Source organism: Periplaneta americana, chromosome 8 (genome assembly GCF_040183065.1).
Source record: "Periplaneta americana isolate PAMFEO1 chromosome 8, P.americana_PAMFEO1_priV1, whole genome shotgun sequence".
NCBI classification, from domain to species: domain Eukaryota; kingdom Metazoa; phylum Arthropoda; class Insecta; order Blattodea; family Blattidae; genus Periplaneta; species Periplaneta americana.
In genome coordinates, this window is record NC_091124.1 from 165,683,489 (window position 1) to 165,709,973 (window position 26,485).

The 26,485-nt window shown below is 35.3% G+C and overlaps 1 long non-coding RNA gene across 1 annotated transcript; it reads right to left on the reverse strand.

Moving 5' to 3' along the window:
• Positions 1-1,086: 1,086 nt before the first annotated feature.
• On the reverse strand, positions 1,087-10,570 carry LOC138705215 (uncharacterized). Its single transcript, XR_011333664.1, has 4 exons — positions 8,879-10,570; positions 8,482-8,583; positions 4,351-4,443; positions 1,087-4,149 (listed from the first exon to the last, which is right to left on the reverse strand). It is a non-coding gene; the product is annotated as an uncharacterized lncRNA (long non-coding RNA).
• Between the last annotated feature and the right edge of the window lie 15,915 nt (positions 10,571-26,485).

Consider the following 26,485-nt stretch of genomic DNA (forward strand, 5'->3'; position numbering starts at 1 on the left):
TCAGTCAGGTCTCCAGATGTAACACCCCTTGATTTTTTCTTTTGGGGTTACATAAAGAACTTGGTATATGATGAGAAAATTGAGAATGTGGAACATTTAAAGAACCATATCATTGAAGCTTGTGCTTAAGTGCTACAAAATGTTCTCTCCACATTCTCAATTTTCTCTTCATATATCAAGTTCTTTATGTAACCCCAAAAGAAAAAATCTAGAGGTGTTACATCTGGAGACCTGACTGACCATTCTACTGGTCCATGCCGACCAATCTAATGTCCAGGGAACTGTTCATCCAGTCTGCTGCAACATTTCTTTTGCTTACCTACCAGAATGGACAATGATATCAATTCTTTCCTCTTTCGATAATTCTATCACGAAAATCAAGAAATTTGTTATAGGAAACCTTCAAATAATCACAACAATGCATTGAAACTGTCACAGGTTAATCAAACAGTAAAACAGAAAAAGTTGATTACCAGAATTGCATAAAAATACCTTTCCAAAGCACCCTTAGCACTTACCATATTGTTACAAAATATCTGTAGATGCAGTAACTAATGTTTGTGTCATTATGACAGTGATCTTTAAATAACTTGAAAATGATTTGAGATATCTCAAAACAGATAGTGACATTGATTTTTTCAGAAACTTTCACATGATTTTGAGTACTTCCATGACCCCCTTTCCATTTAAAATTTCAAAGTTGCATCCAAAATGGCGGCTTTTGATATAGCTGAGGGCTAGAATCGAATGTGTCACTGGTAGAGCGTTTTATTTTACAAATACTGGTAACATCTATAGTAATCGAAAATCAAGCATATGGAAGATATTTGTATGGTTTCAGACTTTTGATTCACTCTATATATGGTTCCAGAAAAATATGCCTCTTACATTAACGAACTCCAACAACAACACAACGGATGTTATTACTTATGATGAACTCACTAAAGTATATAAACGCTCAAAAATTGGATAAGCTCCAGCTGGAGATGGTTTAAATATAGAGCTTTTCAAATGCGCTGGGGAAGGATTTACTTATAGATTTTTATACTTCTTAAACAATATTTGGGGAGGATCAAAACTCCCAGAAAGTAGGCAAAAGTCTGTTATAATACCCAGCTATAAGAAGGGGAAAAGAACAATGTGGAAGTTACAGAGGCATAGGCCTTCTCAATTCAGGTTATAAAATCTACACAACCATAATCAAAAATAAATTATTACACCTTTATGAAGACAAAATCACTGAGGAACAAAATGGATTCCGAAAAGGAAGATCATGTTGTGATAGCTATTTTACTATGAAGAATTTAATAGAAAAGCACAGAGAGTTTAATATCGAAACACACTTAGCATTTATTGATTTCGTGAAAGCATTCCATAATGTTAACAGAAATAAACTTTTACAGATTTTATGCCATGATAATGTACCAAATTCAATCAGTTTTTCCATTTATAATTTATATCAACAAAATGAAATTGCCATAAGAACTGAACGTGGAACTACTAGCTGGACTTCAATAAACCAAGCTGTGAGACAGGGGTGAGATCTTTCCCCTCTCCTATTTATCATATAAATATGAACCATATTTTATACATTTGGAGGCAAATCATCATGCCGGAATTCAAATTAATCGAAACACGCTTCTCGATACATTACTGTTTGCTGACGAAAAGGTACTCATCGCTAAAACAGATCTACAAAAATCCAAGTAAAATCAAGATAAATAATAAACTAATTGAACATATAAATTCATTTACCTATTTAGGCTGCAATTTATCTTATATTACTGATGAAGGTATAGCAAGCAAAATATGTAAATTTATAAAAACCACTGGAGTAATCAACACCGTCTTCAAACACTCCCAAGTTCACAAACATAAGAGGCTAAAAGTCTACAAAACACTAGCTCTACCAGTTCTGACTTTTGACAGTGAAACAGGGATATTCACTGCATCTCAGAGTTGGTAAGTGAAACATGAAATTACAAGTGTGGTCCAAATTGGACAGCATTGTTCTGAAGTGTGTAAATTGTTCCCTAATAATTATTACAACATAATGAAGTTATTGGTAACATTGAAATCATGTTGGCCACATATGTATGTTTACTGAAGTATAATGATTTATAGGAGGAAGTATTCAAAAAACGCTTTTTATGTTTATTGGAACAAATTTCAAACACATTAAGGGGTTAGGTACAGCTTACAGTAGTAAAATTTTGGAAATATTCAACATTTTTTTCCTCCATTACTGTATCTTGTACAATAATGAAAATTAGTGTGTGTAAAACATTGTCCTTCTGCTATATGAAAAAACTATTTTTATGATTAAAAAAATTATTTACAATTTTTCTTTTCAAAATTCAGTTCACTGAAGCATTTCCCACATAACTCAAAATTATCCAACATTCTGTGATGAAATTTTTGTGTGTATTTATGCATGTCATATCTACAATATGATGCAAGATCACTTCCCTATCTTTGAAATATTGTCTGATAAAAAATAAATTCATTTAAAAAAATGGTTTTCTAACACAAAATGGAAAAAAAAAAATTATTTATTAAGGAATGTAGTTCAAAGAGCATGATATCGTAAACATGAGTTTCAGCAATAAAATAAAAGAGCGAGAACATGAAAAAGTTAACAAGTTTATGAGTTATGAAGGAAACGCTTTATCACTGCACAGTGAACTGCCACCATTATGAATTCTGACAAAAATATACAAGTAACTTTTTAAATCGTAAAATAGTAATATACATTACAAGAGTGGTATGTTGACGTTTTCATGGTCGAGGAAAAGATTGAAAAAGCGAAACGTAGTTGAGATTTTTTAATTTCCGAGAACATGAAAACAAACATACCGCTCGTGTATTGTACATTATTTTGTGCGAAGATCGTTTATTACATACCTGAAAGTCGAATTTCTAATTAGTTGCAATGAAATCTCCAACTTCAGAACACTAATATATCTTTCTTCAACATTGTTGCTGTAAAATGTTTTCTGTGTTTACTATACTCTAGGAGGCCGTGATATACGTCTGTCTTTTTTCCCCCAGTCTATAAATGCGAACTTAGAACAAACGGTAAGGTTATGTAATGATTTATTTTTCATTTTAATATTTTAACAATATTATTTATATAACATATTGCAGTAATAACATCGGCATCTGGAATCTCGTTGATTTTTTCACGGCTTCCTTAATGTTACTTGTATCAGGAATGCAATGGAGTAGTAGACTTTACTTAATTTTTGCAAATATTTAAAAACAATAATTAACTTGCAATTTAGGTGAAATTGCAGTGGTAAGTTTCCAATTTATAATTATTACTATGTTAAACGTCTCTAAAAATAATATGTTAAAAGCCTAAAGCAGTAAAATGAATGTCGCGCTTAAGCGGTAAGAAGAGGGAAATTGTTATGTGTGTTACATTGGGAATACTGAATGTGGTATTTCACACTTACAGCGTATTGGTTCTGTGCGGAAAACAAGCAAATACGCACGATCTCGCACAAATATTTTTTTTCATATAGCAGAAAGACAGTGTTTTACACATACCAATTTTCATTATTCTACAAGATACAGTAATGGACGAAAAAAATGTTGAATATTTCCAAAAATTTTACTGCTGTAAGCTGTACCTAAACCCTTTACTAAAATTCCAATATACTTATGTGATGCACTGTACTGTAGTGCATTTTTTGTTGTACGAATAGTCATCTTCCTCCTACAGTGTTATCAGAAACCGTCAATATTATACACTAGTAGAATATTGAAGTCTTCTGACAAATGCAGTAAATCAATAATAATGACCAATTTTTTCATTCTTGAACCCATGTGCTAGTAAACTTCTCTAATGGGTTATTTTACGATGCTTTATCAACTGCTATTATTGTCTAGTGTCTGAATGAAACGAAGGTGATGTCAGCTAAATGACCGCAGGAACAAGCGCCAAAGAGATCCAGCATTTCTTCTATATGGGTTGTATTTAGCTACTTCTTCCTACATTCAAAATTTACTACACACTACTGATGTAAACAATTACTGTACCTTCAGAGGAAGTTGATGAGTTACCCTCTGTGATCTTGATTATTCCTGACTTCATGCTTAGGCTCGGCGATCGCGGCTGCTGAATCCCTGATGGTCCGGGTACAGCTAGAAAGCAATAATATTCTGAATTAAAATCGTCGTTATCACACTGATTACACTTAACAACAAGAATTTTGCTCTGACTTAAAACAATGGTTTGGTGTGCCCTGAATCCGAAAATGCTTTTCTTCTATATGGGTTGTATTTAGCTACTGCTTCCTACTTTCAAAAATTACTACATGCTACTGATGTAAACAACTACTGTACCTTCTGAAGAAGTCGAGGAGCTAGCCTCTGTGACTTTCATTATTATTTCAGATTTGCTGCTATGGCTCGACGTCCCTGATTTTCTGGATCGAGCTAAAAAGCAATATTATTCTGAATTAAAATCGTTATCACACTGATTACACTGAACAACAACTTCAAACAATGTGTCCCTTATGGTTTGGTGCGCACTGAATCCGAAAATGAATCCCTTTTTTTTTTTTTTTTTTTTTTTTTTGTAAGGTTTTTAAGATTTACTATGATTTCACTTTTCGATAAGTGCTCCCCCAGGAAATATATGCCACGAGTTCGGGGTTGTAAACCAAAACAAAAGCTAATGCAATTTATGAGTGCATGACTTATTTCCGATTTCTTATGGCTGTTGGCGTGTTGAACAGGGTAGGTGATAAAGGGCATTCTCGACGTACTCCTCTCCCAATTTCACTTCCTTCTGACATTTTATATACTGTATATGTATATATCCGACAGAGTCGAAAAGATGCAACTGAATTTTCTATCGCTAACCCTTGTAACTTTACTTCAAGGTTGAGCCTAATAATAACCCATACGAACTGAGCAGTAGGGAGGCTAAGGCTAAACTACAAGGGCCGTAATGCCAATGATGATGATGATGATGACGACGAACTGAGCAGTAATAAAATTCTATTATTCCACGTTGTTCAAGAAAAAGAAATACTCCAATAAGGCTCGAACTCTCTCCCATCCTCATGACAGGCTCATTTTCTCTTCTTTCCATGTACTTCATTTTCATTTGAATTTACTTAGAAAATGTGGGGGAGCATACCGGTATTTTGGTTTAATGACTTGCAAATTTGAAATCAAAATCTTAAAGTTTTGCCCTGATTGTACTACTATTAGCCGTAACACTGTATATGGTTGACTTACTATAGTCACTGTGAACAGAGCGTAACTCTTCACCATTATTCGAAATATTATCTGTATCACTTGCATCTAAGCTGGTTTTCTGCGTCAGTAGAGCGGTACTGATGTCAATCTCGCTCGTTGTGTCCACCGAACTTGTCAAGCAGTACAAACTCAATATAACAACATAACTAAATTGCTTTCATCAAACATTTTACTTGGTTCGCATTACTATGTTCTAATTTAGCATTTTAAAATCCAGGAGTACAAGAAGAACAAGTTGAAAACAAAGGAAACTTGTGGAATACAAGGAGAACAAGGTGAACTGCAAATAGAAAAAGAGCAATACATGGAGAAAACGGGGTATACAAAGAGAACAAGGGAAATTCAAGAGACATTGGACATTCAAAGAGGAAAAGTGAAATGGAAGAAGGGAAATATAGGAGAACAACGGAATACGAAGGGAATAGGGGAATATAAGGAGAACAAAGGGAATGCAAGGAGAACAAGAGAAGTGCAATGAAAGAAAGGGGAAAACAAGAAGAACAAGGAAAACAGTAGAACAACAACAGAAATGCTGCAATGCGCACAAGGCGAATATAAGGAGAACAAATGGGATGGAATCAAGGATAACAAGGGTAATAACGAGGCGAAAATGAAGAGGAAAGTTAAAGACATGGAGGAAAAGAATACGAGGAGGAAAAATTCAGGTAGTGAGAACATGAGCTGCAAGGAGAATAAGATTAATAGAACGAGAACAAGGGGAATAAGAGGAATACAAAGAGAACAATTAGAATACAAGGACTACAAGAGAAATGCAATATTAACAATTAAATTAAAACGACAGCACAGTGAATGCAAGCAGAAGTAGCTGAAGACGAGGAGATCAAGGCAAATACGTGGAGAAATAAGGTGAATATAATAAGGAAAAATATCATTGTAAGTAGAATAGAGGAAATGCAAGGAGAACAAGTGGATTGAAACGAAAACGATGTAAGCTGAGGAAAAAAGAGGAAGACGTGAGAAAGGAGAAGACGAGAAGAATATTAGTAGGAAAGGAAATACAAGGAGAATAAGAAAAATTCAAGGAGAACAAGGAAGTGGAAAACAACAATAACAAAGCGCATACAAGTGTTGCTTAGGGAATACAATGGCAACGAGAGAAATATAAGGAGAATAAAAGGCATTAAAAGACAGCATAGTAAATGCGAAGAGAATAAGAGGAATACTATGGGAACCAGGGGAATCCAATGACAACGGAAGGACAAGGAGAACAAGAAGAATACAGGAAGCATAAGGGAGAGCCCTTCCATTCGCTAAATTGGGGATCGATCGTTACATTTTTTTGGTGCCTTCTCTTACGCCCAGCCAGATTCTAATTCTAATTGAATACAAATGGTTACATAATTACTACATTAATATCTAGACCGTAAAACAACACGAAAGTGAATAAAAGGTAAAGGTATCCCCGTAACATGCCATGAAGGCACTTGGGGGCATGGAGGTAGAGCCCCATGCTTTCCATGACCTCAGCACTAGAATGAGGTGATGTGGTCGGCACCACGCTCTGGCCGCCTTTTACCCCCGGGAAAGACCCGGTACTCAATTTTATAGGAGGCTGAGTGAACCTCGGGGCCGTTCTGAAAGTTTGGCAACGAGAAAAAATCCTGTCACCACCTGGGATCGAACCCCGGACCTTCCACTTTCACATGAAAGTGAATAATAAAAGTAAATGTAAATAATAAAAGTTAGATAAGTAATGTTAGTTAATAAACATAGCTATGAAATAGTAATGATAATAATAATAGTAATAATAATCATAATAATAATAATAATATTAATAATAATAATAACAATAATAATAATATAATAATAATGAGATAAAATAAATGTTTATTATATATATATATATATATATATATATATATATATATAAAACCATTAAACATTGAAAAAATTGTCACAGTTATATTTGTTAACCAGAATTGTTTGAAAAATATTTCCTTAGTTTATTCTTAAATTGGTTTGATGTCTGACAGTCTCTGACATTACTCGGTAGGGAATTCCAAAGTCGAGGAACAGACACAGTGAAAGAAGATGAATATGAGAATGTTAGGTGGGAAGGAATGGAAAATACTGGGGAGTGTGGTGATCGTGTGTCTAGATTATGGTGGGTGGATAAATTTTGAAAACGAGACGCAAGTTAGACGGGAGTGGAGAAAAGCAGTATGTGAAAGAGGAGGAGAAGACAGTGGATTTTCCTACAATCTTCTAGTCGGAGCCAAGACAACATTTCGAGGGATGGTGTTACGTGATCAGACCAGCAAATATTGCAGACGAAACGGACGCACACATTATGAACACGTTGCAGTCAGTAAACAGAATATCACAGTAATCAAAGTGGGGCATCACGAGTGTTTGCACTAATATCTTTTTCAGGGAAAAGGAAACAAAGTTCTTCAATCGACTAAACGAGTGGATCAGTGAGAAGTTTACAAGTTTCTGCACACTGAATGTTCCAATTTAAACTCTTGTCCATTTAAACACCTGGGTTCTTTACTGATTCATTTGAATGGAATTTCGGTGCCGTATATTTTAATCTGAGATTAATTTGGTAAGGTAATTCTGTTCAACAAACGTGAATGACTCACAATAATTATTGACTGTGATTTTTCTGGATTTAGTTTAAGTCGGAATTTCCGTGTCGAGATAATCATTAATTTTAGTTATTAAGTCATTTATTTAGTCAGAGTAGAATTTTATGTAATACTTGAAGGTCATCTGCATAGAGATGGTATCGGCAGTTCTTTAAAGATTCCTGATATGTCATTTATATAGATTGAAAGTAATTGAGGGTCGTGAACTGATCCCTGTGGGCTCCTGCCAGTCAAGAGGAAGAACGATTTCCAGGTATCACACTTTGCAGTTTACATTGGACTACAGTTATAGTATGTCATTTTTAACTCTATTTTCCCCTCTAATTTAATAAGTAGAGATGAAACAATTTCTTCGTAAACAAGTATAACAGTATTATAGTGTCTACTTAGGTGAACAGTTTTGTAGTTAGTGAGTGAAGTTACGTTTCTGACGTGCTTTGCAGTGTTATTAAGATGGAATAAGTAAGCACTAGCACATGTTATTCAAATTTAATGACATGGTTGTCCTGCTAGCTTGTTTAGGAGGGAATTGTTCCAGCTCTATTCATCACTACATACTTAAAAAAGACATGCTATATACATCACTATTACTTACTCCTCCAACAACAGCAAAAGAACCGGGAACAAAATTTCTTCCATCTCGCCATCGTTTTTCGTCCTTTTCTTGTTTTCTTCGGTGGTGGTGATGATGTATCTTCTACAGCAACAAAAAATATAACATTTTCTATAAAATGACTAGTGAGCAACAAAAGACCAAAAAATGCAAATAAACGCAAAATAAAAGTAGGCTACATTTATTGGTTCGTGTTGAAGTGAAATGAGTATATATTGTATCCTGCATTGTCTGTGATTCTAAGAAAAATATGATGTCATCAACATCCAAGCCCTATTATCAATCATCAACTCACCACTATTTTCCCACCTCACTTCTGATATTCCCATCACATCCACTCTGTTTCATCTCATTGCTTCCTTCATGTTTTCTAACTTACCTGGTAACTGATGATCCCGCGTTGCTCTCTTCAATCTTCTTTTCTTCTCTTCAGTTTCTTCTACCATGATGTGCTCGTCCCAGGTATCCCCCACCCGGACATCCGATTGGGGGGAGAGTTTACGTCCGGAATTTTTTACCCGGGCCGAACTCAACATGATATACAAAGGAAAATTACTTTGGGATATATATAAATGCGGTAGCCTCCCATTGCTATCCGCACACCACTCTCTCTTTCGCATCTCAAAAGATCCCAGGGGGCCCCAGCGTGGAGGTGAGGAGAGTGGATTTGGCTAACTAGGCCCTCCGGACTTCACCGAAATTCACCACAGGGGTTAAATATCAATTCCATCAGGGTTTTTGACCCGATCAGAATCGGGAAATCCCAATTAGCCTTTGCCCCCCTTATTGAGTCTAAAGATCGTCAATGTTACAAGACCAACTAAGATACTTATCGAACATGACACCAGGAAAGTTAGTCTTCAAGATTTAAGATTTATTTTTTTTAGTAGGTCATTTTACGACGTTTTATCTAGGTTATTTAGGATCTGAATGAGATGGTGATAATGCCAATGAAATGAGTCCGGGGTCCAGCACAGAACGTTACCCAGCATTTGCTCATATTGAGTTCTTTCACGTCACACAAACCTGTTGATGAAAATAGACCTCCGACAGGTAGGAAACGAAAGTGTAATAAGAGAAGACAGTTTTTTCAGGTAACTATTTCACAGTGAGTCACAACTAATCAGTCTGGTGGCTGCCATGTTGATATTCATGTCACGTAAATGAACATCAATTTAATTCATAAAATTTAAGGTGATGACAGACTATTGGCCCATATTGCTTAGTGTATTTATCATTATAGGAAACTGACATCCATACTAGGGTTACCATGAGAAAAAATTCTATAGGAGGACATGGAATCTAAAATAAGAGGACATTGCTGAAAAAAAGGAGGACTTTTCAAAAATTGGTATGAACAAAATTAAAGATAAAAACAATGGCTCACTTTAGTCAGTTTTCTCACTAGTTGCTGGATCAGTATTACATCTGTACCCTACGTATCGATGGAGCCCATTTTGTGCACAAGAGCCTGAAGAGACAGACTTATATTTTGTACCAAATAACAATGGAACTGTTCACAGGACATCTCCTTGAAATTATATTTCACCATGATGATACCTCTGACTGTCTCCGTTAGCATGTGATTTCGTTCTTTTGTCCATTGAGCAGGTATTAGGGAAAATACTCTCTCAACACTTCCATTGTGACTTGGGATAAATAAATAGAATTGACATATTTTTAAGAGTTTTGAGAAAGTTTCAGTGCTCGCAGAACTATTCGAATTGAAGAATTTGCACTATTGTTTATCTAAACTTAAATCTTTGTCCAAATTAACTTGATTGGCATATCTTTGTATACTGCAGAATAAAATTGATAAATTAGCTTCGAATCATGAATAGTGACAATTTGAAGTGCAAGAATTCAATGCAATGTCAAATAGCTCATCATATTTTATGTTTTTTTTTTTTATGTGCTCCAGCTTCAACTATTCAAAACAGTTAAATTCTTTCAAAGATTTTCACCATTTGTGCATTATTCTATGCAAAATATCGCACATTATTTAATATTCATTTTAATTCTAGTTGAAATGGGAAATGCCAGACATTTCAAATTTCTTTAAAACACCTGCCGGACAGGATAAAATGATTAAAAAAGAGGATGTGTCCTCCTTTTGCCGGACGAATGGTAACCCTACATCCATACATACATATATACATATACATATATGTATACGCATATGAAGACAATATAACAAGAACTGACAGGTTATACTTATTCAGAGAAGAAATGAGTCCTATTTTACATTTCTTTGTTTCAGGATGATGAATGCAGGATCGCAATTCAGCACATGGCTCAAAAGAGATCTGAAGAACTGCTGGTGCAGCAGGAGAAAGAACACTTGGAAAGAATAGCAAACATGAAAAAAGAAATGGAAATGAAGGAATTGGAACATAAAGAAAGAATGAGAAATATAAAGGCGGAAATGGACATGAGGAGGAAAGAATATCAAGAGAGAATGAGAATTAGTCAATTGAAATATGAAGTAATAAATTTAAAAATGAAATTATTACAATGTAATATTCTCAATTAGGGTCAACTGTTCCATCTTCTTTTGCAGGGCCGCCTACGGAATTTATGGGCCCCTATGCAATACTGAACTGGACTCCCGTTGAAAAAAATAACAATTACAAGTTACCAGTTATTCTAACCATAATAATTATTTGCAAAATGAATAAAAGATACCCCATACACAGATACGAATTTAAAATATACACTTTTATTATGTTGAAAAGTTTTAGCAAAACTTCACATTGTATATATTATATTCATAAAACATTATTCTTGAATACCTGTAATTTCTAACTTGCAGTCCAACATCAACAGACAACTCTCCTTGACTTCATTGATGCAAAATCATCAATTATATCATCAAAATTTAAAGACCTAGCAAGATCGCTCTCCAGACTAAGGAGGCCAAGGTTACTCAGTCATTCTTGACACACTGTTTATCTGAATACATATTTTATTTTCTCTGTTTTGCTGAAGGATCTTTCAGCATCAGCAACTGTCACAGGAATTGTAGAGAATATTCTAATGGCTATACAAATATTTGGAAATAAATTACCCAGTTTTAATTCCCTCAGACTATTTAGGAGATTCAAAGGTTTCATAGGTTGGCCCTAAATTAGAGGCATGAATTGATTTTAAATATTTCGGCTCATCATGATCTCTTTGTTAATATCTTCATAATATTTTTCACGCAGTCTAGCACCCATATTAATATCTTACAATTTTTTCTGTCTCTCCTTGTGCTTCTCAGCTCCTGACTTATGCCTGTACTTGTCCATTGTGCAGTTAAACTATAATCGGTAACACTAATGAACAGAATTTACTAGAGAAACGACAACAAAAAAACGAAAGTTGTGACACGAAACATACAATGTACTGAAAAAGAAACATATCCTGCGACTTTGGTTTGGGAGAGTCCACTAGCATATTTTGGTGAGCCAGCGGGGATTTGGTAATTAAAAAGAACAAGCCAATAAATAATTGAACGTGTTTGGTACAAGCGATGGGAACACAGTTCAAGCAAATGCCGGGGCCATCATTTTTCGTGTCAGTGAACGTTAATGCAGGAAACCAATATTCTATTATATAAAAGTCAAATATTTACATATGAAGTGATAATTTGTATTAATTCTACTATTATTGAGTTAATATGTCAAATTTATGTAACAAATGTTCTTAATTACTTACTTACTGGCTTTTAAGGAACCTGGAGGTTTATTACCACCCTCACATAAGCCCACCATTGGTCCCTATCCTGAGCAAAATTAATCCATTCTCTATCATCATATCCCACCTCCCTCAAATCCATTTTAATATTATCTTCCCATCTACGTCTCGATCTCCCTAAAGGTCTTTTTCCCTCCGGCCTCCCAACTAACACTCTATATGCATTTCTGGATTCACCCATACGTGCTACATGTCCTGCCCATCTCAAACGTCTGGATTTAATGTTCCTAATTATGTCAGGTGAAGAATACAATGCGTGCAGTTCTGTGTTGTGTAACTTTCTCCATTCTCCTGTAACTTCATCCCTCTTAACCCCAAATATTTTCCTAAGAACCTTATTCTCAAACACCCGTAATCTCTGTTCCTCTCTCAAAGTGAGATTCCAAGTTTCACAACCATACAGAACAACCGGTAATATAACTGCTTTATAAATTCTAACTTTCAGATTTTTCGACAGCAGTCTGGATGATAAAAGTTTCTCAACCGAGTAATAACAGGCATTTCCCATATTTATTCTTTGTTTAATTTCCCCCCGAGTATCATTTATATTTGTTACTGTTGCTCCCAGATATTTGAACTTCTCCACCTCCTCAAAAGATAAATTTCCAATTTTTATATTTCCATTTCGTACAATATTCTGGTCATGAGACATAATCATATACTTCGTCTTTTCGGGATTTACTTCCAAACCTATCTCTTTACTTGCTTCCAGTAAAATTCCCGTATTTTCCCTAATCGTTTGTGGATTTTCTCCTAATATATTCACGTCATCCGCATAGACAAGCAGCTGATGTAACCCGTTCAATTCCAAACCCTCTCTGTTATCCTGGACTTTCCTAATGGCATACTCTAGAGCAAAGTTAAAAAGTAAAGGTGATAGTGCATCTCCTTGCTTTAGCCCACAGTGAATTGGAAACGCATCTGACAGAAACTGACCTATACGAACTCTGCTGTACGTTTCACTGAGACACATTTTAATTAATCAAACTAGTTTCTTCGGAATACCAAATTCAATAAGAATATCATATAAAACTTCTCTCTTAACCGAGTCATATGCCTTTTTGAAATCTATGAATAACTGATACAAATGTTCTTACAAAATTTTATAATACCCGTATATATGTACGAATAATTATTCATGATAATAAAAAGTAAACGGACTCACTTAATCTGACGGGCCCTTATTGCTCACGGGCCCATATGCACTCGCCCCCTTTGCCCACCCCTCCTTCTCGGCGGCCCTGTTCTTTTGATTTTGAAAATTTCACTTATGTTTGTCTCTCTGTGTTACTCTACAGTGAACTTCTTGTCAGCAGCAACTTGAATGTCACATAGTTTGCAATAAAATATGTTGCCATCCATACTAAATACATTTTACGCACTGTACTTTTTACTTAACATATTTTACACCAATATACCTTCCTCCAACCACTTTGCACAATGACTGTGGATTTCCTACCTGCAACAATCTGGATAGATGGTGAGAAGAGAAGCTGGTTTTGATGTGATTTTGTTGTTTGAAGGGTAGGGGTGATAAGAAAATAGAAGTGGAAATATCTACATAATGGAGGTGGAAGAAGGTGTGGCGCTGAAGACAGAATAAGGACAAAGAGGGTAAATGAATGCATAAAAAATTATGGACAAGTTCATATTACCAATATAAAAAGGATATTAAGTACATGGAAAATAGGGTGACCAGGTGTTCTGCATTTTGCATGATACTTTGTTTTTAGCTCATCCTGCAGCCTGTGTAAAAGCTTGAAACCCCTATAAATAACCTGCTTCCTAAGTTTTCCTTGCTAAAAGTCTTGCAAAATAAAATTTGAAGTGAAAGTTCTGTTTTTCCTGTTCTCTCAGATAAAATAAGTGAAAAGAAAACACAGAAAATACTTTGCAGCAGCGAATAATATGTAGACATCTAGACTGGAGCCAGAAATATTAAAACTAAGCTATGTTCAATTCTGTACTTCCTTCTTGGAAAGCAGCAGTTCAAAGCAATATATAGATATCAGAAAAATGTCGTTGGTCAGTAGCTGAATCATGCTACAGCAGCAATATTTTGTATGTGTGTTCTAAGTCGCGTGAGCATGAGTAATAAACAGTGGCGGCTCGAGGGTATTGAATTCAGGGGGGCTGCATACAAAAATAAACCATGCAACTTATCTTATTTAAAAATTAGTTCCATGCGCCTTGTCTTGTAGGTTGCAAACCTTTGAATCATCTTCTTATTAAAATCCGACATGTCATTTAACATAATCTTTACAATGGAAAACATAGCTAATGCGGTCAGTCTCTCTTCTCTCATCGTATTTCTAAGATAAGATTTTACTCTTTTCAAACACGAAAAGCAACGTTCTGGTTCGGAAATTGTCATTTTTTTATGGTGATAGCTATGCGTAGTAGTTTCATAACTTCTGAAAATGAGGCCTGCAAGTTCTAGGATAGAAGAAACTGAAAGAGCTTGACTGCGTCACTGATATTTCTGAATTCTTGTCTCTGATACAACACAGTGAGTTACATTTTTAGTTTGTCTTTATTGAACATTAGAAAAAGCTTCACACATACATTTAGGTCATTTTCAGGATATGAGCTTTTGTAGCAATCAAATTTTTCTTGACACAGAAGAGAAGATAATATCAGATTATCTATGAACTGGAATCTGGTGTTAGCTTGTGTGATAATGAGGTCACACACTTCCATGGCTGCCGCAACCCTTGTCTGAATCCCTTCGACCTTACAACGCTTTTTAGGGTTTTCATTTTCACAGATCTCGCTGCTCAACTGTGCACTGTTCCGTATTGTCTGCATGACATTAACAAAGCTTGACATGCAGAGTCGGCCTCGGTAGCATAGTCATTGCGGGTTCGATTCCGGCCCAGGTTGATGCCATTAAATTTTGTTTAAATGAGAAAGCTCATGTCAATAGATTTACTGGCATTTAAAAGAATCCTGCGAGACAAAATTCCGGCACACCGGCAACGCTGAAATAACCCCTGCAGTTGCGAATGTCGTTAAATAAACCATAATTTAATTTTTATATGCAGATATGGACCTTAGAAATATCTAACTGGCGATGTTGTAGTTGGTTGTATAATATATCTATTTGGCACATCAATAAATGAAAAAAAAAAAAAAAAAAACTGAGCCAGAAATTGAATTCAGGATCTTCAAGAGCACGCAAAAGGACGCTTGCCTCATTTAGTGTGATGTTGTTAGATGTTTCAGATTCCATTATGGTTTGAAAACATTCTAGCAATGGCTCCTTCTTCTTATGAACAACATTTACTGTTCTTATTTTAAAACTCCATCTTGTTGCCCCAGCTGATAGAATTGTGTTTGAAACACATTAATCTAATACAGACTGTGTGGAGATCGAGAGAAGAAAGCAGGGATATTGGATAAATCAGCAAAAAATATGCGAGCCTTTGTATTTTGTTTAGCGGCTCTTTCCATTACGAGATTCAACTGATGGACACTTAATTTCACATTTCTCCTGAATTGTTAAGGTTCTGAACTTAATACACTGTAAATATTGCACAGAATTAAACACTGTCGCACTTGTTATACTCACAACGTTAAAGAAGATGTATTTATAACTGCGCACTACTGACAAACTGCTGCAAATTTTGCAGCGCCTGGTGACTCTGGATTCACGGCCAGGGGCAGCAGGGGGAGGGGTAAAACTAACGCGCAAAGCATCTGAGACGAGACTGGCAGCTCCAAGGGAGGAAGTGGCTTCACCCATAGTCCTTGTCTCTGACTTTGCTCTGGCAGCACCAGGGGAGGAAGTGACTTCACTAACGATTGTGTTCATGTCAATGAGAGCGAAATTTAAAAAAATTCGAGCCGCTAAATAGAGACTGTATAATAAATGTATTTCACAACATAAAACGAGACAAGTCACAAATGTCTGGGGGTGCTGCAGCTCCGCAGCCCCTCTTCGAAAGCCGCCCCTGGTAATAAATACATGTAAGGCATATAATAAAAACGTCAGACAGCTCTTTACAGAACAACTTTTAGGAAAGGGTCCTGCTTTGTGTGTCTCAAAATTTGGTCACCCTAATGCAAAGTTTTCTTACCTCACCTTAGGTGTACAGTTATCCTTAAAAAGAATGAGACGATTCTTGGTCGTCGGAAGTTAAGTTCTACAGCGCGGTTCACTCGATATCGACGTAACGATACATAACATGAGAAATAGTCCAAAATTGTTACAAGGACCACAACAAGGACAAGGACCAGAATAAGGATCACGAAGAAGACTGCCATTTAAGGCCAGGATTTCACAACATAGCTCGAGTCACAAAATATCATTGCTTCACTGTACCGAATGGCAAATGCCTGCTAAGGGATCTACATTCTGGACTGCTGCTGTCACTGTCTTGTCTCAGTAGCTCATATAGTAGCGTATTGGTTCCGCTGTATAACCGAAACGTCTCGTGTTCGATCCCGGATAAAACTTTTTTTTATTGAGGTGTAATTAATTTGTTCAGAGTTCCTCGACTGTCTAATTTGTCGAAAAATATGGAATAATTTATGCCCAATTTCTGGGTTTTACAAGTTGGCTGAACCTCGTCAAAAAAAAAATAAAACTTACTTAGAAGTTAAAAGTATTCTTCCTCAAACAAAAATCATAAGAAACAAAAAGAGACCTGTTAACTTAAAATCTTGTCCACATGCCATCAGCTTCTATTACAGATCTAAGTCGATCCGGCATGGATGTCACGAGATTGTGAAATAAGTTCTGATCCCCGGCGAGATCTTCCCAGGTGTCAACAACTTGATCCCACAATTCGTCTCGATTTCGAGGGCGTCGGTGGGCATAGGGACTATCCTTATCTTTTTCAATTCCACCCATAAATTTTCGATGACATTCAAATCAGGTGACTTCGGAGGCCAATTAATGATTTTGATCTCGGGTCTCCTTTGAAACCATCTTTGAATGCTTGCAGCATAGTGCACGGGATGGCTATCCTGCTGGAAGAGCAATGTTCCTTCGGGAAAACGTTCTCGGGCGGAAGGAAGGAATATATTTTCCAGAATGTGCTCGTAAGTTCCCGCATTAAATCGGCCATAGATGCTTCTATAACGCCAGGTCCATCATAAGACATCCACCCCCAACACGATATGCTAAAGCGCCCCGATCTTTCACGTCGGTGCACATAGCGCTGGTCATGTCGGAGACCATCCTCACGATAGACACGAACAGGACCTTCGTAATCACTCGAGATGGTTGTTTCGTCGGAGAAAATTACATTTCTCCAATCGAAATCCACTCGATTGGTAGCGAAGGCAAGACGGTCGACAGCTTGTGCTTCCCCCAATATTTCCATTTGCGCAGCCCTCCGGCTCCTAATACCGTGGTTCCTCAACCTGCTGATCACAGTCTGTGAAGAGCCGGGAAAGTTAGATACTGCTCTTATTTCGTTAGCAGTCAGAAAGTGGTCCTGTCGAACTGTCTCGAATAAGAGAGCATCCTCTTCCAATGAAGAAATCCGCGGACGCCCAGGAATAGGGCGATTTTCGACCTCCCCTAAATTTTGGTAATGATCATCCACCTCGCGGCTGTACTTCCAGGAACACCGACCAAACGGCCAGCAGATCTAGCCATCATATCCAGCCTCAACTAGAGCTATAACTCGCTGTCTCATGTCACATCAGTTCGCCATTACGATGAGAAATGAGGGATGACGATAATACTTTAGTGTAGACAATGACTATTTAACGTGATATAGAATTATTGAAATAAGAGGCATCTTGCATAGTAAGAAATAATAAATCAACCCTAAATTAAATATCTAAATAACAGGATATAACAGTAAGTCCAACTGTTGCGAAACTAATCAAATTAAATCTAAGCTGAAGTAGCACAGCCATTGATAAATGTTTTGTACACAGAATTAGACTGAATTCCTATTCGATAGAACCTATAATCAATAGCTTGTCTGAACATGATAAACAAAGTGTTTCCAATGTCACTGAACAATTTCAAAATATTAATTTAAAAACTAAGAAAGGATCGTAAATGTTGTATCTAATGATTATTTACATTTATGTCTACAAAATGAATCTTGGAAAAACGGTTATGATACTGGTACTACTGATATTAAGAGTTAATGTATTGCATTTTTCACTTAATTTCATAATCACTTCAGTGGATTTTCTCCACTCAATGTTGTGAAAAAATTCAAAAGTAAAAACATGTAGATAACGCAGGGACTTCAAAATCTCATGTATTAAAAAGAAGAATCTATATGTAATGAGTTGAATGTAATGATCCTCATGTTCTTAAATACTGCAAGGAGTACAGTGTAATTTATCAAAAATTATGAAAGAGGGAAATAGAATATATTTAAATAGAAAAGTACAAAATTCAGATAATGCAATTAAATCTATTCAGAATATTATTAAATTTAAACTTGTAGATATCCTAAGAAAGAAAATATTTTTTCACTAAAACCAATGATTATAAAGTAGAAGATCCCAAATCTATTGCAAATTCTTTTAACGTATTATAGTATATAGTACAGAAATATTATTGACAACTTAAACATTCAAGATTTTGCAAAAGATATTGCAATTGGTTACTTAACAGATGCATTTAATAATTAGTATTAATATATGTAATTAGTCAATAACTGCAATAGTGCTTTTCCATTCAATCATAACATGAATAAAATTGAATGCATACTAAATTAAACACTATTGCAAACACGTAGATAAAATAGTTAAAATTAACTGAAGGTGTGAGAATGAAATAATCTAAAGCCATACTTTTAACAAAAATTGTTTTGTGCGAGTGCATTTCTTACACATATGGGAAAGCTATTAATAAAATATTGTAATAATTACTCAACAAATTACATAGCCTAAGGACTCTAAACCTTTGTAAAAATTTGTCTATTATTATATATATTTTTATAGTTTCATTTTAATTGTTAGTTTTTAATATATATGCATTTACATTGTATATGTGTGTATAAATACATTCATTAGATTAACGTTTATAATATTATAACTTGTAATTTTGTATTGTTTGCGATCATTAACACTTAATCTCAGGACTTTGTAAAACTCTATTTCAACGTTACTTAGCTATTTCAACGTTATTTAGACAAAAAAAATCGTTGTATAGACTAAGAATCGAACTCGCACTCTTCTACACAACACGCAGAAGTCTTACCGTCTGAGCTATTGAAACGACATGGAAGCTTTCCTTTCTGTGTGGAGTGTCGATCTAGTCATGAAGGTCCATTGTCGATTTAACTACACAATTTATGTATATATTTATCTTTCATTTACGTAATATTATCATATTTTTTGCAGTTTTTGAAGTGAATTTCGGAACGATGCTAGTAACAAACCAAATAGTCTGAATTTAAGTAACTCAATATTCGTTATCTTGTGTATCAGTGCTCTGGTCTCCGATCATGCGCAGTGTCTCACATCTGAGACTTAGGAATATTCAATCGTCTCATCCTTTTTCAGGGAAACTGTACATTTTCTTGTTGAAAGTTCTTATAATACTGATAATTTCACTCAAATCAGAGAAATGCAGTTTTTTGGAAAAGCAAACAAATAATGCATTATTTATCTCTAATAACATTCCAAAATTCACTAAAAAAATGTGGCTAACAGTTCAGCTTCTCACCACATTTTCAAACTAATGCACTAACACTCAATCTTATATGAAACATGTAATGTTAAATCACGCAACTTTTCTATCAGAAGGAAAAACGATGCAAAATCGTAGCTTTAGTGGTAAATAAATTTTATTAATATTGCTTTGGTTTTGGTCATTAGGCCTATATGATATATGAAGACTATTGCAAAAAGGGGGGTTTTCATAATTTCGTAAAATATGAGTTCAAGATTCGGTATTAAACATGTCATTATTCCAATACATTAAATTCACTGTAAAAACAATTATACTTTCATTAATGTTAAAAGTGTTAAATTAGTATATCTTCGCTGCACCTCCTAAACCTGCCATGTTTTTTTTTTTTTTTGCAAAGCATTTCCACTTTTAATTCCCTTCATTTCCAAAGCTACTTTCGGCATAATTTCAATCATTACAAGAAAATACCGGAAGTAGCTTTCAAAATCAAGGGAATTAAAGGTGACAATGCTTCTTTCTTTGTCCTACAAAATCTTTTCAACAGCACATAGGAGATATAGGAGGCACAGCGACAATAAAACACAAAAAAGAAAATGTTATAGGAAAACAAGGACTGGGTTTTAAATTAAACAACCAAGAATACTATTGTTGTCAGTCAATAGTGTTTAATTATTCGATTTTTTTTTGTTTACTTTTACTGTGATGTCACAAAGATCACTTCTGGATATACACACAGAGACTTAAACTAAAATGATTCCAAGTAACCTCTTTGGAGTATCACAATGGTTTTCAGTCTTTATACAATACTGGCTTACATATAAGAATTTTTTCCAGGTTACCTATTCAATTAATAATAATAATAATAATAATAATAATAATAATAATAATAATAATAATAATAATAATAATAATAATAATAATAATAATAATAATAATTTGTTTTTGCATTATAATTCATTAAAAAGAAAAGGAAAGATTACTCTGAATATAATTTTAAAGTTACAAGTGACGTAATAACATATATATCATACAATAACAGTTAAAATCCCAAAATAAGAGACACCTCAATAAAAATAAAAGCAATGAAAAACATAATAAACACACACGCACGCACGCACGCACACACACACACACACATAATTTGAACTGGTAATGGAAATTATGGGAAAACGGCTGAACGGATTTTAATGAATGACCCATCATTTTGAGGCCTGGCATCCAAGGATTTTCAGAAAAATAGTAACTTTCAGTGAAGCATTAGTTTTCCTACATAATTTTCCTATTTTCCAAAATCCATCTTTCGTCAGTTTTGAGAACTAATTACATTTCAGAATAAAACAAAACGCACACTTCAATAAACAAAAGGATATTACACGAAGGCCATGACCTGCAGGATTGATGACATATTTAGAGCTCCAATTCAAATGGTTATTAAAAACTTCAAGACTTACTAAAAATAATTTACAGGTTTGATTCTGCAGTGTGTAATTTTCTGAGTACAGCTGTGTATTGGATATTAAAATCTACAAACTTGAGGTGGTTTGATGACATTATTACCACTAGAAAGAAATATTATTATAGTTAATGCCATGATGTGACTATTTTTCATTAATTATACATACTACTTACTTACTTACTGGCTTTTAAGGAACCCGGAGGTTCATTGCCGCCCTCACATAAACCCACCCTTGGTCCCTATCCTGAGCAAGATTAATCCAGTCTCTACTATCATATCCCACCTCCCTCAAATCCATTTTAATATTATCTTCCCACCTACGTCTCGGCCTCCCCTTTGCTGTGGTTGTGCTGGAGAATCAGTCCCATTCCAAGGCTTACTGTTAGGTTTCGTAACAAGCTATCTTTTACGGTGATGGGTTTTAGCCCTTCGCCCAACCCCAAGCTGGAGGACCACCCCTTATTGGCTGTCCATGACTGCTTATTCAATATATTCGCAGCTACCCTCCATATCTGGAGGCCGTCTCCTCTATCTGCAACCTGAGGACGTGCCATGCCGTGGTGATAGGGACCCACTATACATGGATTAATTATACATATTAATGCTATATTGATGATACGAAAGTGAAACTTTTCGGGTTATATAAGTAGATGTAGAGAATATCTTAAATTATATCTTCATTTCTATAATTTACTGAGTGGCGGCTATATATAAAAGTACAAAACTTATGTAAGATAATAATATAGTTACCAAAAAATCAAATATTTTTATAGTTATTAATCAAGTGGGGTTGGGTCTTTTTCATATACTTAATGGTGGTGTGGTGTAGATATATTTATATTCGTCATTCTCCTCAGTATTGGCTCGAGAGAGCATAAAAATTACAGTTCCTAAGGAAAGACCAAAAGGTATTACTTACTGATAAAATAAGAGGCTTACAAAATTAGTCTCCCTATCATTTCAATAAGATCACTAAGAAGGATAAAATGATTTTACCATCTACATTTCAAGCTCTACATGCAGCAGCTATACCAAGATGCTATGTCTATTGTTCGAAAGCATAGCAAACCTGACTTAACTTTCACGAACAGTACAATCCACAATGACCTGAATAGCTATTGCTTTACTCCCATATGAAAAACCCATTGACCATCCTGACATTGTTAGGCTTACTTGCGTTTTCGCGTTGAAACTCAAAAACTGAAGGTGGATAGATTCAGGAAAAAGTATTTGACATAAAAAATCATTCAGAGAGAGTATGTTTCATTATTATCGAAGCAAATAACTTCATTGAAAATAAATCTGAAAAATTTTTATTTTAACGTACCTAATGAATTTAGTTTGCAGCATTTGCATATATAGGTATAGCAAAACAAATGTACAACATAGCATACAAAGCAACACATTGCAGAAAAATCTCAACATTCACACCACACAAAAAATAAATGGGAAAAACGTAATACGGTGAACGCAAAGCTCCGCCCACGTCCCCTTTCCACTTTTCCCCTACAAGCTCACCACACACTCTAGCGGGAAAGAGTGGAAATAGGCTCCATCTCTGTTCCTTGCTTCATGTCTCTCTCTTTTTTTTTTTCTTACGACTTCGCAGGAGGGGAGATTCGATCCGAGAAAGTTCGTAACTAAACCTAAACACACGCTTTAGACCTCTCAGCTACGCAGGCGAGTTGGGGGTAGAAGGGAAAATGAATCTATTTATGTTTAAGGGAACTGCCATAACGTATTGTAGAAGGGGACAATGACCGAATAGCATGGGTAGAAACTGGTGGGCTTGTGAATGTCGCTTGGTAGGGGTTGACTACGGGGGTGGCATAAGTGTTAACGCGCAGAGCTTCATTGTGTCAGTGTCCAACTTCGTGTACAGACGTAACCACGTGTAGTGATGATCTGTACCGAAGACGTGTACTTCTTCCTGAAATGTCCAGGGAGAATTTGAAGGCGGATACGGTAAGGTACTGTGAGGAGCATGGACTACTTGCTAGTCATTACGAGTGTCCAACCTGTGGGAAAAAAAGACTATTGTGTTACTTCGAGGATGTGCAAAGTTAACAGGTGAGTGTTGTTTAATGAAAATCACATTACATTGTGTTGTGTTGTGTTGTGTCAGTACATGTTGTGGACAGTTGTCTAATGCGTATTGCATTGTGGTTGTGGACAGTTGTCTAATGTGTATTGTCTAATGCGTATTACAATGTGGTAGGCAAACCACATTACATTGAATAATTTCGAGGGAAAAATTGTTCCGGAGCTGGGTATCGAACCCGAAACCTTTGGTTTAACGTAACCCGGGACCTTTGGTTTAACGTACGTTAAACCAAAGGTCCCGGGTTCGATACCCGGCTCCGGAACAATTTTTCCCTCGAAATTATTCAAATCAACTTTACAGGGAGTTATACCTGAAAATCTTGATTTGCACATTACATTGTGTTGTGTTGTGTCAGTACATGTTGTGGACAGTTGTCTAATGCGTATTGTCTAATGCATATTGCATTGTGGTTGTGGACAGTTGTCTAATGCGTGTTGTCTAATGCGTATTACAATGTGGTAGGCAGTGATCCATCGAAGCGGGACAGATAGTAGAGAGAGAGAGCATGCGAGCAAGGTGCCGAGCGGCGCGGGTTGGGATAACTTCCCCTACTGGCGTTCGCCGTAAGACGTTTTTGCCAAATAAATACCTACAGTTCAATTGGAGTCTAAAAGTTGAAATGCAATAAGTTTGTTGCCCAGCTTTCCAAATAAGACACAACAAATATGTTGTTGTTTAGCCAACTGTGCAAAGACAGGTCTGAACCTCATAAGTGATACCAATGAGGCAACTAGACCAGAAGATAATGGGGTGGAGTAGCCAGTTTCTTTCCCCCTCCACCGACTAGCTACATATTACACTAGTCAAACACAACGGATATATGAAAGTATTAATGGTAACCGAACCACACAAGTCATCAAATTATGCAGAACACATCATTGATAACAATCACAATTACAACAATATAAAAACACTGGAACATACTACACATCACACTGAAAAGTCAACAACTGCACATATTACAATAGTATGAAATAAATAAATACCGGTACACAATAACATATTCACAACATAATACTCAATATCCAATTACAATTCAATACACATACACTATTCCACATAATACTACACAACACACAAAAGTCTTTACTAGCACCTAAACATCCCCCATTCGACAGAAAATAGAACATGGCAAAGCAAAATAGAGACGAACACCAGTAGGTCATTAGTCACCGACAATGGCAAAATGATACTATATAGTTATCAAATGTACCATACATTACCTTTTATCTTAAATACATTTAACATTTTCAAGTTTTACATTCTAATATATGTGTTCAATTGGAGCATATTAATATAAAACTTAATAGCTTAAGAAGCTGTTGTTTACAGTATATTCTCAGCTGAAAATAAAATGAAGTTTTATATTAATATGCTTTGATCAGCACATGTAATAAAAAAACACCATACAGTACCCAATATGATTAAAAAATATTGAGTGTCAATATAGTTTACTTGGAACCTTAAGGGGACCTGGTACGTCTTATCTCGGCTACGTTAAAATCATGATTATTCATGTAGCTTTTCTCAGAAAGTGCTAGGAGTAGGAACTTGATTTTTTTAGACATTATTGTTACATATACTGACTTGAATTTAACACGGTCTTTTGAAGGAAAAGTGCATAGTACAATACATAATTTTTTTTTGTTCCGGTCCAAAATTTAACTACATTTTTCAATATATATCAGTACATAATTATTTTCATAATTTAGATTTCTTGAAAATCTCATGATAAATTAAGGACAAGACTTGTGGCAAATTGCTCTGAAAATTTGAAAGTCCTATGTGTAATAGAAGCTGAGAAAAACTTCATTTTGTAAGGAAAAAAAAAAACAAACTTACAAAAACGGAGCGCTGAAGTTGTTGGTCACCTGTCAGTACATTCCTGCTCCACAGGCTGGCCCATCTTGGTCACCCTCCATCTCATCTTCTAATCTTCTTTTTGTTGCTCTTCTCTGCTTCCTGGCACTCTTCTCAAGTTCATTCTGAGTTTTTTCTACATTCCTTAAACGTTTCTTGTCATGCACATGAGCAGAATTTATCATGTGAAGTCCAGGCTTCATCCCAAGTTTTACTAATGCATCACATCTAGCTAAGTTCCCCTCGTTGAATGTGGCAACAGCATCATATACTCCAAAATGGTTGTAAAAATTTACACCATACTCACAGTATTTACATTTTTAAATTAATGTGCTTTTTTATCTCAAGAGAGATCCCACATTTGCCACAGCCTTTACAGAGTACATTATTTTGCAGTACACTAGATAATATGCCAACATCTATAATCTCACTGGTATCACTAACACTGTGTTCTTGTTTCAGGGTTTCATATCTGATTTTAGAATATTCAAGTTTCTTTCCTGATGCACAGCCACTATTTACAGATTCACTATGGCCACATGTGCTAGAGGGTTGTAGATTAGAATTCACATTACTAACAGTGTTCTTACATTTACCAACATTTCTTCTCTTCTTAAATACTTTCAAACTACTTCTGTAACCCATACTGTAAGAAAATATCACAAAATTCACATCTATAATGCAACTCAATTGTATCGTAACACAATTAACAATATAACTCTGTACAGCACGTGTACAACATCACGACTGTCAAGTGTAAATAAAGCCGTTGCCATGGATAAATATATCATTTATCCATGCCGTTGCTACGAAACAAAGCACAGGACGCTAAACCAGGTGTGCCAATACATATAAATTCCCTACAATGAAAAAATTTCGCATATAAGGCGGAAAATTTGAAACTAATATAGTAGTATCACAGTCTAATATTCGCATTGAAAATAATACATATTTGATAATATACACAATTATAACTAAAACCGAGATGTATATTACCAAAAATTTTACCATATAGATTTCATTACTGTTACAGATTGTAATTAAATGAAATGAAGCATGCTTCATTACGAAATTCTTGCACATTCATTTATGCATGAATCAATAATTTTCAGTCGCATCGCACGTATATTTTGAAGTTTTAAAATTATAGGTTATGTTTACTCTATCACTACTTTATTTCTACATTCGCAATTATGCTATTATAACTAAGCAT